This window comes from Bos indicus x Bos taurus, chromosome 13 (genome assembly GCF_003369695.1).
Source record: "Bos indicus x Bos taurus breed Angus x Brahman F1 hybrid chromosome 13, Bos_hybrid_MaternalHap_v2.0, whole genome shotgun sequence".
Lineage (NCBI taxonomy): Eukaryota > Metazoa > Chordata > Mammalia > Artiodactyla > Bovidae > Bos > Bos indicus x Bos taurus.
In genome coordinates this window covers 57,747,464-57,764,913 of record NC_040088.1, presented here as the reverse complement: position 1 = coordinate 57,764,913, position 17,450 = coordinate 57,747,464, and the positions used below count along the sequence as shown (strand labels likewise).

Below are 17,450 nucleotides of genomic sequence, written 5' to 3'. Positions count from 1 at the left end.
ATGTTTTCCTCATAAATGAAAAGCAATTTTATCTTACCTGTGCTGTCTTTTTTTTTTTTTTTTGAATTCTTATTTTACTCACTTTGCTTTTTAAACCTTACTTTGCCTTTTTATTTCATCCTGTCATCTTTCAGACTTTTTCTTCCCTCTTTGTCATTCTGCTTTCATTCACCGAGATCGCATTTTCCTGCACTTTGTGGAGGAAGGCAAAGAGATTCCTGAAATTCTTCAAAACTTTGTGGAGATTATTCTCTTCCTCTAGCTTTATACCATATTTTATAGACCCTTATTTTTCTTCTGCTCCTCATTCTTCAATAAGATCTGCTCGCACTTTTTGTCAACAGACAGAAATGTGGACTGTCCTGGTCCCTCTCTGTATATTTGTGGGAAGCTGAAGTTCCCTTCTCAAATCTACCATTTGAGAGCAGGTTAAAATTCTACTTGTCCACTTTCCAGTTTTTAGGGTCTTTTCAATTGTTGTGATTCTACTTGTGACATCTCACCCCTTGCACTTCAAAATTATGGAATCATTGAAAAATTAATATCCTTACTAGGTACCTGTAAAGGTTAATTTTTGTGTCAACTTGACTGGGCCAAGGGGTGCCCAGATATTTGATCAAACATAATTCTGGGTGTGTCTGTGAGGGTTTCTGGATAGGATTAATATGTAAATGAGTAGACTGAGTAACAGAAGGGGATGACAGAGGACAAGATGCTTGGATGGCATCACTGACTCAATGGACATGAGTTTGAGCAAGTTCCAGGAGATGGTGAAGGACAGGGAAGCCCAGCATGCTGTAGTTTTTGGGGTTGCAAAGAACTGGACCTGACTTAGCGACTGAACAACAGCAGACTGAATAAAGTGGATTACCTGCCCCAATGTGGATGGGCCTTATCCAACCAGTTGAAAGCATAGAAGAGCAAAAAGGCTGAGGGAGAAGGAACTCCTTTTGCCTGACTGCCTTCCAACTGGGGCATTGCTTTTTTTCTCTGCCTCTGAACTCAAGGTGAAATACTGGCTCTTCAAACCTGCCAGCTTTAGACTTGAACAACGTGATCAGTTCTCCTGAGTCTTCAGCTTGCCCACTGCAGCTCCTGGGACTTCTCACTCTTCAAAATTGGGTGATTCAATTCCTTGTGAAAAAATCTCTTTCTATATACATTGCATTGGTACTGTTTCTAACTGGCATTCTCCGATCTTGCCCCTCTGCCTTTGGAACATGACACGTGGAGTCTACACCTGCGATTTACTACCACCAGTTCTCCTGAGCCCTGCATTCTGTGCCATCACTCTCTGGAACAATAATCACCGCTGAGTCATAAAAATAAAAATGACAGTGACAATGGCTAATATTCATGGGAACTTACTAGGACTCAAGAGCTATGCTAAGGGCTTTATACACCTGTGTGCTTTGTGCTCAGTCGTGTCCGACTCTTTGTGACCCCATGACCTGTAGCCCGCCAGGCTCCTCTGTCCATGGGATTTTCCAGGCAAGAATATTAGAGTGGGTTGCCATTTTCTATTCCAGGGGATCTTCCCGACCCAGAGATTGAACCTGGTTCTTTTGCATCTCCTGAATTGGCAGGTGCAGTCTTTTACCACTGTGCCACCTGGGAAGCCCTCTTTATATACCTACTTCTCAGCGAATGCAAAAATATAGAAAGACGGGGTAGGGAGGAATGGAGAGTGCCATGAGGAGCAAGAAGAATGAATCAGTGCTCTGGTATTGAGATAGATCAGGAACTGCAGACTAAGTACCATCTACCCAATATTTCAATTGCTACAGATACAGGGTGTCTGAGTGCAAGAATCACTGGGATTGTAAAAAGCATATTCCTACCTCTTTTCAGGCAATTCAGATACACTATGAATCTATGTCCGAGAGATTAGAGTCAGCAGAGCTAGACTGTGAACTCTGTAAGGGTGACTGCAATTGTATTTACTGAAAAATACATTCCCAGTACCTTGCACCATGCTTGGCACAGGACAAGTGTTTATTATATTTTCCAATAATGTTTGTCAAATCTACTTTTCTGTTGGTCAAGATTCACCCCAGATTCTAATAAGTTGTATAACTATATTAATTTTCCTTTAGGATAACTTTTCTAATTCTGTAGTTTCATAGTTATTTTAATGGGCCATTGGGAGAAATTTTATATTTTTTTAACTCAGAAGTCACCTGAATGAATTTTATTTTTTTGAGACTTTTTAAAATGTGAACCATTTTTAAAATCTTCACTGAGTTTGTTACAATACTGCTTCTATTTCATGTTTTGAAAAACATTTATTTCATGTTTTCAAGGCAGAGGGGGTCATAGCTCCCCAACCCTCTGCTTTGGAAGGCCAAGTCGTAATCACTGGACCACCACCTTGACAAATTATATGATATTGTATCAAAGCTAAGGAATGGCTTTACTACAGGTCAATAAGACTACACATTTCATAAATGGAATCAGATGGTTAATGTATAGGAGTCAGAAATATGAAGGAGGAACGTGATTTTGTGACTAATACTTCCATTGCTCAGAGTCCATTTCTTATCTGTACAACAAACAAAATTACATCCACCCCCTTGGTTTAGAGTGTGTGTGTGTATGTGTTGGGGGAGGAGGGGCTATAATCTGTGTAAAACTGCTTTGCAGACTGTATATCCTGTATATATTTTAGATGTTTTGGCTGCTATCACAAGAATCATTTTCTGTCTCATATGCTAATCTATGTACAACAGCTTTCTGTGACCAAGATTGCAATCACAAATTTTTTCCAGCGTCCCCAGAAACCACAGTACAGTCTTATAGTCAATTTCTCCATCAGATTCAAGGGTCCTGCTCTCTTTGGCAGGGAGAGAGTTACTGTCAGGAAAATCTTACTGCTGGATTGAGGACAAGCCATTAAAAAGTTGCATGAGTCTTTGTCAGCTTTGAGTTGTCCCGCAGGTGTTTTGCTCTGTTGACACAGCTCATGTTTGCCTTGCTTTATTTATTGCTCTTTCTTTTGGAGGAAATCATAGAGAAAACAGGACTCATCCCACGCACGGAGACAGTTTCTCTATTTAGCTGCTGAGCTCCTTGGGAAAGAGGGAAGAAATCAATGAGATGCACGAATGAATAAAAAGTATTCAGTATCAAAACACACTAAAGAGAGCAATGAAGATGCAGACTAGAAGAACTTGTGCCCGAGGAACTCTGGAGTGCCTGGAAATGGAGAGGAAATGTGAAAGCCAATTTGCTTAATTTTAATTGAGAAAGCACTGCTTAACCTCCAGTCATGTTCAAGGCTCTGAGGAAGACACAGAGAGGAGTAAAATAGTTCCTGCCCTCCTGTTGTTTACAGCTGAACAGAGACAATGGAGTGAGCAAATCACAAGAAAGTGGCTGCCAGGACCTTCCTGGCAGGTCCAGTGGTTAAGACTCTGTGCTTCCAATGCAGGGGGCACGGGTTCGATCTCTGGTCGGGGAACTAAGATCCCACATGCTGCTCGGCCAAAAATAATAAAAAATAAACTTATGTGTCCTTGGTCTCATAACCCCAAGATTCTGTTTAAACAAAAAAAGTGGCTGTCACCAGCATGCCACCCCCATTCTAGATCTTTACAATTATTAATTATATGAACATAATTTCTCAAACTATGTATTTTCTTGAAAACACATGTTAAAATCTCATTCTCAAATAAAGCACTTAATGAGTTCAGTGAATAAACTTTCAGAGAATAAGACTGAGTTGTCTGGGAAGAAATAAAGGTTTTAGGAAACCCAAGTAAGCTTCGGTCCAAACATCTGTCCCTGGGCTTATTGACGGCCCTTGGAAAGGCCGAGCATATAGGAAAGAGTCTTCTTTCTAATATGAAAGGCATATTTGTGTCCCGTGGAATGAGAGGTATGTGTGGTATGAGAGCAGGACCAAGGTCACGGCAGGGCTCCCAGCTCTAATGCATGTTTACTGACTTAGGTTCCTCTACATGGATCCTGGTTTGTTGGTTACTCACAGTCACGACTTCTACTGCATTTGTCCTATGGCACTTAATTATTCTTGTAATTTTTAATTGTTCTTCCCTTTCTTCATTATTCTCTATCTTTGTTATAGTGGAGTTTCATTTATTGAAGTCCATTCTATCTCATCTCCGTTCCAGTAACACGTTTTACAGACATGGTTCAGCACTTTTCTGGTTTTGTTTTTTTTTTTTTTACTTCTTAAACATTTTAACTCTTTGATGAAGTAAAGGCTTGAAATTTTTATACAATTTGTAAAAACAGATGCATTTTCAGTCTGAATAGATGTCATATATTTGGTGACTTGACAGAGTAGAAATTTAAAGCCTCCTTAAAAAAATTAAATATTCAGAAACACAAGCTTTATAAGCAATCACTCATCATCCATCTGCTAATTACCTGACAAGGTTAATATTTGTCTAATTTTTAAAGCAAGATGCATGTGAAGTGCAGAAATCTGAACCACACATTTTGATAAATTTTGACAAACGTATAAGCCCATGAAACCACCACCCCAATCAAGACAATGAACATTTCCATCAGTCCAGAAAGTTCTCTCATCTCTTCCAGTTAAGCCTCAACACCCAGGGGCAATTACTGTTCTGACTCCCATCACCATGGATCCATTTTGCCTGTTCTTTAACTTCCTGTTTACAAAGACACGGTTCTTACATTTTTGTGACTGTCTTCTTTCACTCCACATCCTGCTTTAGAGATTGGTCGGGATGGTTGAGTACGAATATACTGCATTCTATGAATATGCCACAATCTGTCCTTTCAACTGTTGACGGATCTTTGGGTTATTTCCAGTTTTTGACTGTTCTTAATTAACATTTACAACTAACCCAAGTTCACTTTCAAGTAGTTCCCTCACAGACACCCACTGATCAATTCTTGGCTGCATATGTGCTAGGGACCTTCTGCAGGCATGTGGATTTCTCTTTTTCTGCAAAATTTTCTTCTCTATTCCTCTGTCCTGAATATTCTAGTTCCCATGGGGTCTCTGGACCCTCAGTGCCATCTTCTCAGTTCAGGAAGTCAACTGGGTTTTGCCTGGTTTTCTCTCTGTGTGTGCTGAAGTCAAAAAGCTCTCAACCTCTCAAGCTCATACACCTTGGTCAGCAGCCATGGCACACCCCTCGTTTACTTTTTGCTTCTGAGCAATCCCTGTCCTTTGCCTGTTGCTCAGTGTCTTCAGTCATTGCTTCCTCTGTTTTGTCTGGGCTGCTTTACTGATTTATTTATCAATTTTCTGGTTGTTGTTTGGTTGTTTCAGCTGGTAGCGTAAAACTGGGCTGGAAGCAGAAGTTTTATCATTTTTGATGCTATTTCAAATGGATTCTTACACATTCGTCTTCCATTTGCTTGTTTCTAATACCTGGACATGCAACTGATTTTTTTCTGTCTTGATTTCCAAAAAAGTACAGTTTTAACAAGATCATTGGATCATTGGATTAAGGGAACAAAAAATCACAGATGAATGGACAAATTACTAACAAAGCTACATGGAGGAGTGGGACTTGAAAGACACACAGAATATACTGTAGATAAAAGCTTCAGCGTGAACAAAGCACAGAAGAAGGCATAAGCAAGGATTCCAAGTTGTGCAATTTGAATGAAAGCTGGATTATGAGTAGACGATTTGAAAAAACAAGTCTCTACATATATGAGGGGCTTCCCAGGTGGCGCTAGTGGTAAAGAACTTGCCTGCCAACGCAGGAAATGCAGGAGACAAAGGTTTGATCCCTGGGTCTGGAAGATCCCTTGGAGGAGGAAATGGTAGCCCACTCCAGTATTCTCGCCTGAAAAATCCCACTGACAGAGGAGCTTGGTGGGTTATAGTCCACAAGGTCGCAGAGTCAGACACGAGTGAGGGACTGAACACACAACAACAACATATATGATGCGTGTGTGTATGCTCAGTTGCTTCTCTCCTTAGCTCTAAGAGCTTCTGTTTCTTCTTCTTCCTGATATTTGTATTGATTTCATTTTCTTATTTCACATGACAAGAATAACCAGAGCAATTCTGGATAGTAGCAATCACTAAGGGAAGAAACACTAGGTATTTCCTTGCCTGCATGCTAAATCACTTCAGTCGTGTCTGACTCTTTTTGACCCTACAGACTGTAGACTCCCAGACTCCTCTGTCCATGGGATTCCCCAGGCAAGAATACTGGAGTGGGTTGCCATGCCCTCCTCAAGGGGATCTTCCTGATCCAGGATTGAACCCATATTTCCTGTGTCTCCTGCATTGCAGGAGGATTCTTTATGCTGAGCCACCGGGAAAGCCCTACATATATGATATATAAACATAAAACTTTTGTGTGAGAGCCTTCATGGATCCTCCCAACCAGGTGAAGTCATTTGAAATAAGCTTAATTTCTCTTGCATCAAGTGCTAACAATTCTAATCAACTTTTTGTTTGCCTTTTCATGCAATGTTTGTCTTTCCTACTAGGCTGAAAATTCAGCAAGAACAGGAATCATGCTTGTGTTTCTCACTGTTGTATTTCCAGCATTTAACAATGAATATTCACTGAATGAATAAATGCAACCAGGATAAGAAGTCTGAATTTGACTTCATATCCAGTCAGAGTCTTTAAAAGTATGTGCTTTAGGAGAATGATTTAGGGAGATTTTTCTGGCAGCATGTAGTGAACGAATTAGAAAGAGGCAAGGATGAGGAGAAGCTACTGGAATAGTTTAAACAGGAGGCAAGGTAAGCCTGAACCACAGTGACATCACAGAATTTGGAAGGAAATACACACAAAGCATTTTGTAGAGGACAAACCAACAAAACATGAAAAGCAAGGAGGAGAAGGAATAGGGGAGTCATTTATATACCTGATATTTTGAGAGTGGGGAATTAGGCACCATTTATAGAAATGGAAATCTAATAGGAAGAGCTGGATTGAGGGGGTAGCTGTCAATCTTGAGTGTTAATTATCTATGAGCTGTTTAAGTGGATCTATTGATCATGCAATTGGAAACACTGTGGATCCCAGAAGAGAGCTGTGGATTAGGGACATAGACATAAGAATCATCTTCTAAAGGGGAAACTTAGCCCTAGGGAACAATGAAATTACAGAGAGAGAGAGGAGAAGGAGGAAGAGGAGAAGCCCAAAGAGATAATCTCTGGAGTATTAACTTTCACAGGCAGGAGAAAGTCAACAAAAGATATGGATATATAAAGTTTTCTAAACTTGAGAAACTAATGTAACTATAATGTTATGAAACTAATGTAACATAGTGTTACATTATGAAAGCAGTGAGTTTGAGGCCACCTAACTGAATATGTGGGGAACTTGAGTAATGTAAAGACAGAAAGGGCCATTGGCTTTGATCATTAAATCATGAATAAACTTCAAGATAACAATACATGTATTCTAATGAATAATCCATTAAGGCAAAGAATGGGGGCATTATTACCCCCACTGTGTAGATGAAGCAGCAGAATCTCAGAGGGTTCAAGTGGTTTTCTCAAGGCACACAGACAGGAGGCCTCACAACTGGATTTTACCCCAATGTCATCCCTGACACCTCCTCTAACACCACACTGCAACCTATCCTTTCTAAGATTCTTCAGAAAAATGTATTTGTTCTCAGACCTATAGTCATTTTAATTCATCTCATTATTGCCTATTTCCCTAGGAAACCTGTAAAAACATTTGGATCCTGCTAATATAAAGACTGATTTTAGGATTTTGCTGGTGGTTCAGTGGTTAAAAATCTGCCTGTCAATGTAGGAGACATGGGTTCAGTCCCTGGTCCGGGAAGATCCCACATGCCTTGGGGGCAACTAAACCCAACAACCACCACTACTGAGCCTGTGCTCTAGAGCCTGTGCCCCTCAACAAAGAAGCCACTCCAATGAGGAGCCTGTGCACTGCAGCTAGAGAAAGCCCTTGCACAGCAATGAAGCCCCAGAGCAGCCAAAAATAAATTAAAAAAATTTTTTAAAGATTGATATTCGCTTTTGTCAATAAGTTAGAAGGAGTGAAGGCTCAGAATCCTTATTTACCATCACAGGGTGTTGTCTCTTGAAATAACACAGGTATATAAATATTAGGGGATTTCTTTTTCTGTTGGAGCAGAGAATACCAACTAAAGGGAAAGGTCAAATTTTTCTCATCAATTCTGTAAGTTTCCTTAGGTTTAAACCTGATGAAGGACTCAGGTAGGTATTTACTTACTTCATCTAATTAGTGACTTATAGTTATTATCTGAAAAGTCATATAAGAACATAAAAACCCACTTTATTATAGTACCATAAGGCCCAGAGCAGCACTGAACTTATTGTCTCAATGTTATTAAACATCCGTCTGGAAAGACACAGGTGTGTGGCGTGGGGTGGAGCTAAGTCTCAAAGAATTCTGGTTTACTAAGTTACCTTTCATTTTTTTAACCTTAAGAAAGAAACTCATAGGAGATAGTTAAGGTGATAGGCTTGGTTTCTGTCTTAAGATGTTAACTTGGGGACTTCCTGGTGGTACAGTGGCTGAGACTCAGCACTCCCAATGCAGGGGGCCTGGGTTCAATTCCTGGGTAGGGAACTAGATCCCATATGTTGGAACTAAGAGTCTGCATACTGCAAGTAAAGATCCCACGTACCACAGTGAAGATCAAAGAGCCCATGTGTTGCAACTAAAGACCCAGCACAGCCAAATGAATAAAATTTTTTTTTCAAAAAGAAGCTAATATGAGATGATAACATGTGCTGTTGTCATCTTCCAAAATTTCTGAAACAGATAAGCAGATAAACAAATAAGAAAATAACTGTCCAACCTGCAGAATCTGTTGTTGGAATCTGTGACTATAAGTTTGGATCTGCTGATTTCTATAATGGGCACTTACAGACAGGAAGAACTGACCCCATCACGATCAATAGTCATTAAGAGGCCAAAGGGGCTGGTTCATTTAGTTCACGCTTTAGAAAAGAGTTGCAGGTATTGTCCCAAAGGCTTGATATCATGGAAGGCAGCCAGTCTAAGTGAGACAGAGTTCTTTATCATGAGCTAATGAAGGTGTGGGCATATTCTGAAAGATAGGTGTAAGCTGTCTAACTAGTGCCCCAGCGTGTAAAGCTCACACCAGAGTTTTGGGTATTTTTATCCTTCTTTGAGAGGCTCCATCTGGTGGGTATGCTGACCTCTCTGACTAGCACTACAATTTCGTTATGAATTGGTATGATTTGTCAGAAGAAAATAAAGATAATTTTAAGAGCATCTCCGTGGATATTCACTTTTCCCTCTTTCAAAAAGTAATGAGACAAGCCTAGAGGCTGGGTTCCATTTTGGTCAAACTGCAAATATGTGACATTTTAGGAATCTTGGGCTATTTTATTCTTCACACCCATTTAATCATGGTTTGGTGACGGGGGTTTGATGGAATAAAGCAGTGCTGTAGATTCAGGGCAGTTCTGTTTCTGGGATTTTGTAACAACTATGGTTTTAGGAGAGAATGGAAAAAATAAACACACTTAGTAACTCAAAGGCCAGCTGCTTGAAAACTGGCTTGGACATTCTGGACTCATCACCATGACTTTTTCTATTTTCTTCTTGTTGTCCTAAATTGTAAACAGATTTGTGTGGATTCTTCTCTTGTATATTTATATTTGGGGAAGAAGCAGGCTGGGGCATTCCTCTTTTCTACATTTATATAAACTTCAGAAATCTAAAAATATAAGGTCCAGATTTTCTACTGACTAAAAACTAAGAGCAAAGAATTGAAAGAAATGTAATTGATTATGGGTAACTTTTCCTTCCATTGTAAGTGAACCTAGTACCCTTCACCCTAAGTAACACCCTCTAGGGTGTCAAAGAGCTTTAGAAAATATTTAGATGCAGAAACCTCAACTGTGTGGACTTGTATTATAAGGAACGCAAGAGAAACGTTTTTTTAAAAATATATTTGTTTGACTGTGCCAGGTATCAGCTGGGGCATACAGGATCCTTTTAAGTTGCAGGATCTAGTTCTCTAACCAGGGGTCAAACCAAGGCCCCCTACATTGCGAACATGGAATCTTAGCCACTGAACCAACGCATACATAATTTTGGAGACGCAGTAAAAATGAAGGTACTGTGGATATTTGGGAAGCAACTCACCAAAATTTATTCTTTTCTTCTGCTTAAAGTACTCTGAGATTTTTTTTTTTAGGGGGGGGGGGGCGGGTAGTCTCTTTGTGAATCTGTTATAAATTAGTCATGAAATTATAGCAATTACAGTGGAATTAATCCAGGCATGGGCCTGATTGGCTTAAACCCAGAACATTCTATCTTTCTGGCCATAAGGATTACTTAGGGACAAAGATCATCAATTCTGGACCAGTGAGACATGTCTATACAGAGTGTAAATCTTTAGAGAAGTTATTTCCCTCACTCTTCTCACTACTCCCTCTCCTCTCACCAGATTCTTCCTCTGATGGAAAGGTCTGGAATAACTAGAGCTATTGTTACAGTGAATGGATCTGGCCTTAAGACAAACTGAGTCACTGGGTGGAGGGGAGGGTAGACATAAGAAAGAAACAGATAACAGGAGTAGGTGCCTACCTGGCCTTAAGAACCCTGAGTCAAGTCGTGGATTATCCAGTTACATGAACCAATAAACTCCCCACTCTCACTCTTTGGTTAAGTCATTTTGGGCCGAGGTTTCTTCTACTTGCAACCAAAAGCATCCTGATAGCTACAAAGGGGTTGAATTACAATGTAGTCACTGGAAATTTCCAATAGAGATTTCTGTGACAATGAACATATTTCATAAACGTGCTGATCAATATGGTCGCTACATGTGTCTACTGAGTTGCAGGTGGTGACTGAGGAACTAAGTTTTCAATCTAATTAGTTAAAATTAAAATTTCAATACAGCTATCCCCAAGATTAGGAAATGGCAACCCACTCCAGTATTCTTGCCTGGAGAATCCCATAGTCAGGAGCCTGGCAGGCTACAGTCCACAGGGTTGCAAGAGTCGGACACAACTTAGCGACTAAACCACCACAGTGGCTACTATTTTGGACACCACATCACTAGATGTCTTTAAGACCTCTGATAGTTCTAACATTGTATGATTTTGTAAGTGTACTCAGTGCACATAAATAACACCCACAAATAGATCCAAATGTTACCTAAACTAAAATCTGTTGCCAGTACACACAGACATCTGATTTCCAGTAAAATTGGATATATTAGATTTATATGTCCCTTTAAAGCTGCTGCTACAGCAGCTAATTTATGAGCAGATGATAAAAAGATCAACGTGTATTACTTCTTTCCATATTGGACATTTTATAGCTGGGGAGACTTGGACAAAATACACAAACTCTCTAACAATATTTTGAGGATTAAGTGAGATAATACCTGTAAAGGATTCAGCATAGAATCTTGCCCAGAGTAAATGTCAGTGAATGGCAGCTGTATCTGCTACCACCACCATTGCTCAAGAGGGACACTGATGACCAAATGCCACTCCCACGCCCTTAGTATCTAGAAACACCTCTATCTGAGTAGACTAGTGACAGGTTACTGAGATACTGAAGTTGGAAAAGGCTTAGAGAACAAGTCATCCAAGGAGATATATTAATAGTTGCAGAGGGTTAAATTAAGTATCAGTCATCAAAGTGACCAGAAAGTTAGTATAGGAGAGAAATTAAAACCAAGACGTCCTGGCTTGAAATTCAGGGCCATATGTATTTCCTTATTGTTGTTTAGTCACTAAATCATGTTTGACTCTTTTGCAACCCCATGGACTGTAGCCCGCCAGGCTCCTCTGTCCATAGGATTTCTCAGGCAAGAATACTAGACTGAGTTGTCATTTCCCCCTCCAGGAGATCTTCCAGACCCAGAGATCGAACCTGCCATCTCCTGCATTGGCAGGTGGATTCTTTACTGCTGAGCCACCAGGAAAGCCTACAGTATACTTTATTTGATTTCACAATTTTCTAGATTTTTCAAACTTCCTAGAATTCTCTATTCACCTTAGCAAACAAGTTAATACTGGTGATTTATGGAAAACTCCATCTTTTACAATAAGATAAGCTTCTCAAGACCTTTTAATCTCAAGGCTGTCTCTAGATTCACTCTTTAAGAAGTGATTAAAGACTTTGGCTGTCAAGGTTATTGAATGTTTGAAGCATAGTTGTTTGAAAGTGAAGTGAAAGTGAAAGTTGCTCAGTCATGTCCAACTCTTTGCGACCCCATGGACTGACTACACAGTCCGTGGAATTCTCTAGGTCAGAATACTGGATTGGGTAGCCTTTCCCTTCTCCTGGGGATCTTCCCAACCCAGGGATAGAACCCAGGTCTCCCACACTGAAAGTGGATTCTTTACCAGCTGAATCCCAAGGATACTGGAGTGGGTAGCCTATCCCTTGGGGATCTTCCTGATCCAGGAATCAAACCAGGGTCTCCTGCATTGCAGGTGGATTCTTTGCCAACTGAGCTATCAAGGGAAATATTTCAAAATTCAACACTGTTTGGATCTCTTTCTCTATATCTTAAAAAAAAAACTTTTTTGGAGTTTTTAGTACTGTATTATTATGGTCAAAGGCAGAATTAGAACATAAATCCCTTACCGGATCACAGATTTTCCTGTTCCCTCTGTTGTTGAAGGGTTACCCTTTTTTTGCTTTCAAAATGGAGCAAACAAAGTCTAAAACCAAAATCCCTGCTGATTTAATATTCAGCAATATTTAATAATAGCTCATCTATGGGTCAAGATGACAGAACACAGCCCACCCACAATTTATTACTAAATAAGCCCCACACCTCCAAGCTTAGAAGGTTCAAAGTCATTCCAATTCTTCTCTCTGATTTTGCAGCTAAATTACCCCATTAAAAATTATTATTAGATTCCTATTCCTATCAGATTGTGATCAATATTTTATGGCAGGAAGATGTGAATGAGAAGGTGAGCATTCCACATGAGTTAATTTTGCATTATATTGCTTCTATAGCTTTAAGATCAACATTCAGAAAACGAAGATCATGGCATCCGGTACCACCACTTCATGGGAAATAGATGGGGCAACAGTGGAAACAGTGTCAGACTTTATTTTTTGGGCTCCAAAATCACTACAGATGGTGACTGCAGCCATGAAATTAAAAGACGCTTACTCCTTGGAAGGAAGGTTATGACCAACCTAGATAGCATATTCAAAAGCAGAGACATTACTTTGCCAACAAAGGTTCGTCTAGTCAAGGCTATGGTTTTTCCTGTGGTCATGTATGGATGTGAGAGTTGGACTGTGAAGAAGGCTGATCGCCGAAGAATTGATGCTTTTGAACTGTGGTGTTGGAGAAGACTCTTGAGAGTCCCTTGGACTGCAAGGAGATCCAACCAGTCCATTCTGAAGGAGATCAGCCCTGGGATTTCTTTGGAAGGAATGATGCTAAAGCTGAAACTCCAATACTTTGGCCACCTCATGCGAAGAGTTGACTCATTGGAAAAGACTCTAATGCTAGGAGGGATTGGGGGCAGGAGGAGAAGGGGACGACAGAGGATGAGATGGCTGGATGGCATCACTGACTCGATGGACGTGAGTCTGAGTGAACTCCGGGAGTTGGTGATGGACAGGGAGGCCTGGCGTGCTGTGATTCATGGGGTCGCAAAGAGTTGGACACGACTGAGCAAATGATCTGATCTGAGCTTTAAGATCTGTATCTTTTAAGCTACTGTATGAAATTAAGTACAAGTGTTTTGAAGGAAATATCTGATTTGCAAAGACTTTCTTATCCATGGCTGTAAAAAAAGGAAAAACGTGTCCCTAGGGCTGCCACGTTTCTTCCCTTCTCATAAGAAAATTTAGGGGAGGGGCTTCCCTGGTGGTCCAGGGACTAAGACACTGTGCTTCCAAAGTAGGAAGTCTGGGTTCGATCCCTGGTCAGGAAGTTAGATCCCACACGCCACAACTAAGAGTTCGTATTCTGCAACTAAAGATTCAGCATGCCGCAATTAAGACACGGTGCAGCCAGATACATAAATAAATATTTTTAAAACAGAAAGTTTAGAGGAACAAACTTTTTCTCCAAATAAATGTGTACCTTTGTCAATTAGGGGTTAAATTGACTTTGAGTGACTAGAGTGGAAACTAATGATGAATTTCAGAATAATCTCTGGGAAGTGTCATCCGAGCTCCAAAAAGGAGACTGTAAGTTTCTAGAATATAATCCAATGGGAAGTTGGGGACATTCGATATTTCAAACGTATTTAAAATATTTATTTCTTGGCCGTGCCATGAAGCATGCGGGATCTTTGCTCTCCCACCAGGGATCGAACCCATGCCTCTGGCAGTGGAAGCACAAAGTCTTGACCACTGGACTTTCAGGGAGGTCCCCTCGATCAAGCTTAAAGTGTGAATGATACTGGCTCAAACATTTTTTTTAAACACTATATGGGCAACAGCATATGTTGCCCATAATTCAATTCATGGGCAACAGCACAAAATGAAATAACAGATTCTAGAAATATAATAATGAAGGTTATATGAAAAACTTTAAAATGTAAAGGACTAATGCACAGGCTACCAGGTATATTCAGGAGGATATCTGAATAGTGATAGCCAAAAAAACGTCCTATTTGAAAAATAAATGTGATGGTTGATATACACATATGAAGGATGCAATAGGTCAATGTTAATCACATCCTCCATTGCATTTTTTCACTTTGAAAGCAATGAGAGATCCAGTAGTGAGTCATAATGGTTACTTCCAAGCGAGATCAATTTTGAAGAAGTCCTATTCCTGAGACTAACTGATAAATGTCATTTGTAATGGGAAACATTTGCTTTCTGGCTAGTTAAGAGCATTTAGGTAGACAGTAATGCGTTGCAGCTGAAGGGTGGAGCTCCTTTAAAAAGAAGTATATTTTTTCTTTGCCAAATATAATGAAAAAAGTACAACTTCCAACTGCCCCATTATTGATACTCATTCAAGAAAGATTCTTGCAATATGACTCTTTCACAGGAAAGAAAAAACACTGGAAAATCAGAAGAGCAAATTATTACAGTTCAATAAACAGTGAGGAGTTCTAAGAAGAATAATCAAGATTTATCACTATAGAAACGAAGACACAAGTGAAAACAAAAAATAGATACAGTTTACAGGAAAGTAAGTGTATTTTTACACACATTAGAATGGGCTAGTTTTTGTTCCAGTTACAAATAAATCCTAAATCTCAGGTGTCCAAGACAATAACGGCTTATTTTTCACTCTGCTCCATGTCTGACGTGGGTTTGCAAGGCAGATGTGCTCATCCATGTCACCAGACTTGCCTAATCAATGTGGGAAGGGGGTTAAAGTTCGACAATACCTACCCCGGCAATGAAATGCCTCCGCCTACAAGTGACACATGTCCCTTTCATTTCATTGGCCAAAGCCAGTCACATGGTCATGACTAATTTCAATATAGTGAAGTGCAATTCTATCATATGCTTGCCTGGAGCAAGGAGATCATAATATTTGTGAACAGTTTTAATGGCTATCACATCACTTTTTTGTGCAGTTTTTTTTTTTTTTTACTTTTTTACTTTGTATTGGGGTATAGCTGATTAACAATGTTGTCAGGTCAACAATGAAGATGCTCAGCCATACATATACGTGTATCCAGTCTCCCCCAAATTCCCCTCCCATCCAGGCTGCCACATAACATTGAGCAGAGTTCTCTGTGTTATAAGTAGGATACTGTGGTTATCCATTATAAATACAGCAGTGTGTACATGTCCATCCCAAACTCCCTAACTGCCCCCTCCCCCGAACCGTATCCCCTGGCAACCACAAATTCATTCTCTAAGTTTGTATCACATCATATTTGATGGAAGAAAAACTGGTTGTAGACAAGGACTATTACATGCAAGGTGAGTCCAACAACCAGAATAACAACAGTCCAACATGTAAGGAGAATACCAACAATAGGAAGGTATTTGCTGTCTTCAAAAGAATAACTTGCACGTTTACTGCTAATCAATATATTAACATTAGAATCTAGAAAATGTATCATGTAGGTAGAACAGAAGGATACAAGTAGTTGTGACAAATGGTCCCAACATTTCAGGCAAAACTAGACTGGTCTGCTAGTACCATATATTCTCCGTATGCTCAGTTAGCAAGTCAAAGACATTTTCTAATGAATTTATTAGGAAGCATGGTCTTTGTTTCACTTTTTAAATTTTTTAACCCAGAGGAAACCTTCACCCTCACTGGGAGCCCAGATAAAATCTCAGGCAGCACCATGGCATACAAAACAAACTGGATCTGAGCCTCTCGGACTGGGATTGGAGGGCCAGTATTCTCACAGTGGGCCTGAAATATTGCAGAAACCCTGGAAAATGCTAGATTGCTGCTTCAAGAACACTTTTCAAAGGAAAGTAGTTGTCTCTTTGTCAAACAATGCAAGTTTTCATTTCAAAAAGCCAAGAATTATGGATAGACATAGAGACTATCATCAGTTCAGTTCAGTTGTTCAGTCGTGTCCAACTCTTTGCGACCCCATGGACTGCAGCACACCAGGCTTCCTGTCCATCACCAACTCCTGGAGCTTGCTCAAACTCATGTCTATCGAGTCAGTGATGCTATCCAACCATCTCATCCTCTGAAGTCCCCCTCTCTTCCCACCTTCAATCTTTCCCAGCAACAGGGTCTTTTCCAATGAGTCAGTTCTTTGCATCAGGTGGCCAAAGTATTGGAATTTCAGCTTCAGCATCAGTCCTTCCAATGAATATGCAGGACTCATTTCCTTTAGGATTGACTGGTTGGATCTCCTTGCAGTCCAAGGGACTCTCAAGAGTCTTCTTCAACCTCACATTTCAAAAGCATCACTTCTTCGGCGCTTAGCTTTCCCTATAGTCCAACTCTCACATCCATACGTGACCACTGGAAAACCCATAGCTTTGACTAGATGGATCTTTGTCAGCAAAATAATGTCTCTGCTTTTTATTATGCTGTCTAGGAGACTGTCATACAGAGTGGAGTAAGTCAGAAAGAGGAAAACAAATATCATATATTATCACTTATATGTGGAATTTAGAAAAATGGTACAGATGAACCTATTTGCAAAGCAGCAATAGAGACACAGATGCTGAGAACAAACTTTTGGATCTCAAGGTGGGGAGGGAGAGAGGAATGAACTGAAAGATTGGGATTGACATATATACACTACATATAAAATAGACAACTAATGAGAACCTGTTGTACAGTTCTCTGCTCAGTTCTCTGCAGTGACCTAAATAGGAAAGAAATCTAAAAAAGAGGGAATATATGTATATGTATAACTGATTCACATTGCTACACAGTAGAAACAACATTGCAAAGCAACTCTAATAAAAATTAAAATTTTTTTAAAAAGTCAAGAATTACAAGAGTGACAATGGGACTTTCAGCTCATTTCTATGTTAATCTATTTACTATGTTTTTGCAGCCATGAAATTAAAACACGCTTACTCCTTGGAAGGAAAGTTATGACCAACCTAGATA

At 39.9% G+C, this 17,450-nt stretch overlaps 1 long non-coding RNA gene across 3 annotated transcripts in view; it reads right to left on the bottom strand.

Annotated features, from left to right (window-relative positions):
- Window positions 1-2,265: 2,265 nt before the first annotated feature.
- LOC113903580 overlaps window positions 2,266-17,450 on the bottom strand; it is a 46,207-nt gene continuing 31,022 nt past the window's right edge. For all 3 annotated transcript variants that reach the window (XR_003514187.1, XR_003514188.1, XR_003514189.1), the window contains one exon: window positions 2,266-3,068. This is a non-coding gene — a long non-coding RNA (uncharacterized LOC113903580). The remainder of the gene's footprint in view (window positions 3,069-17,450) is intronic.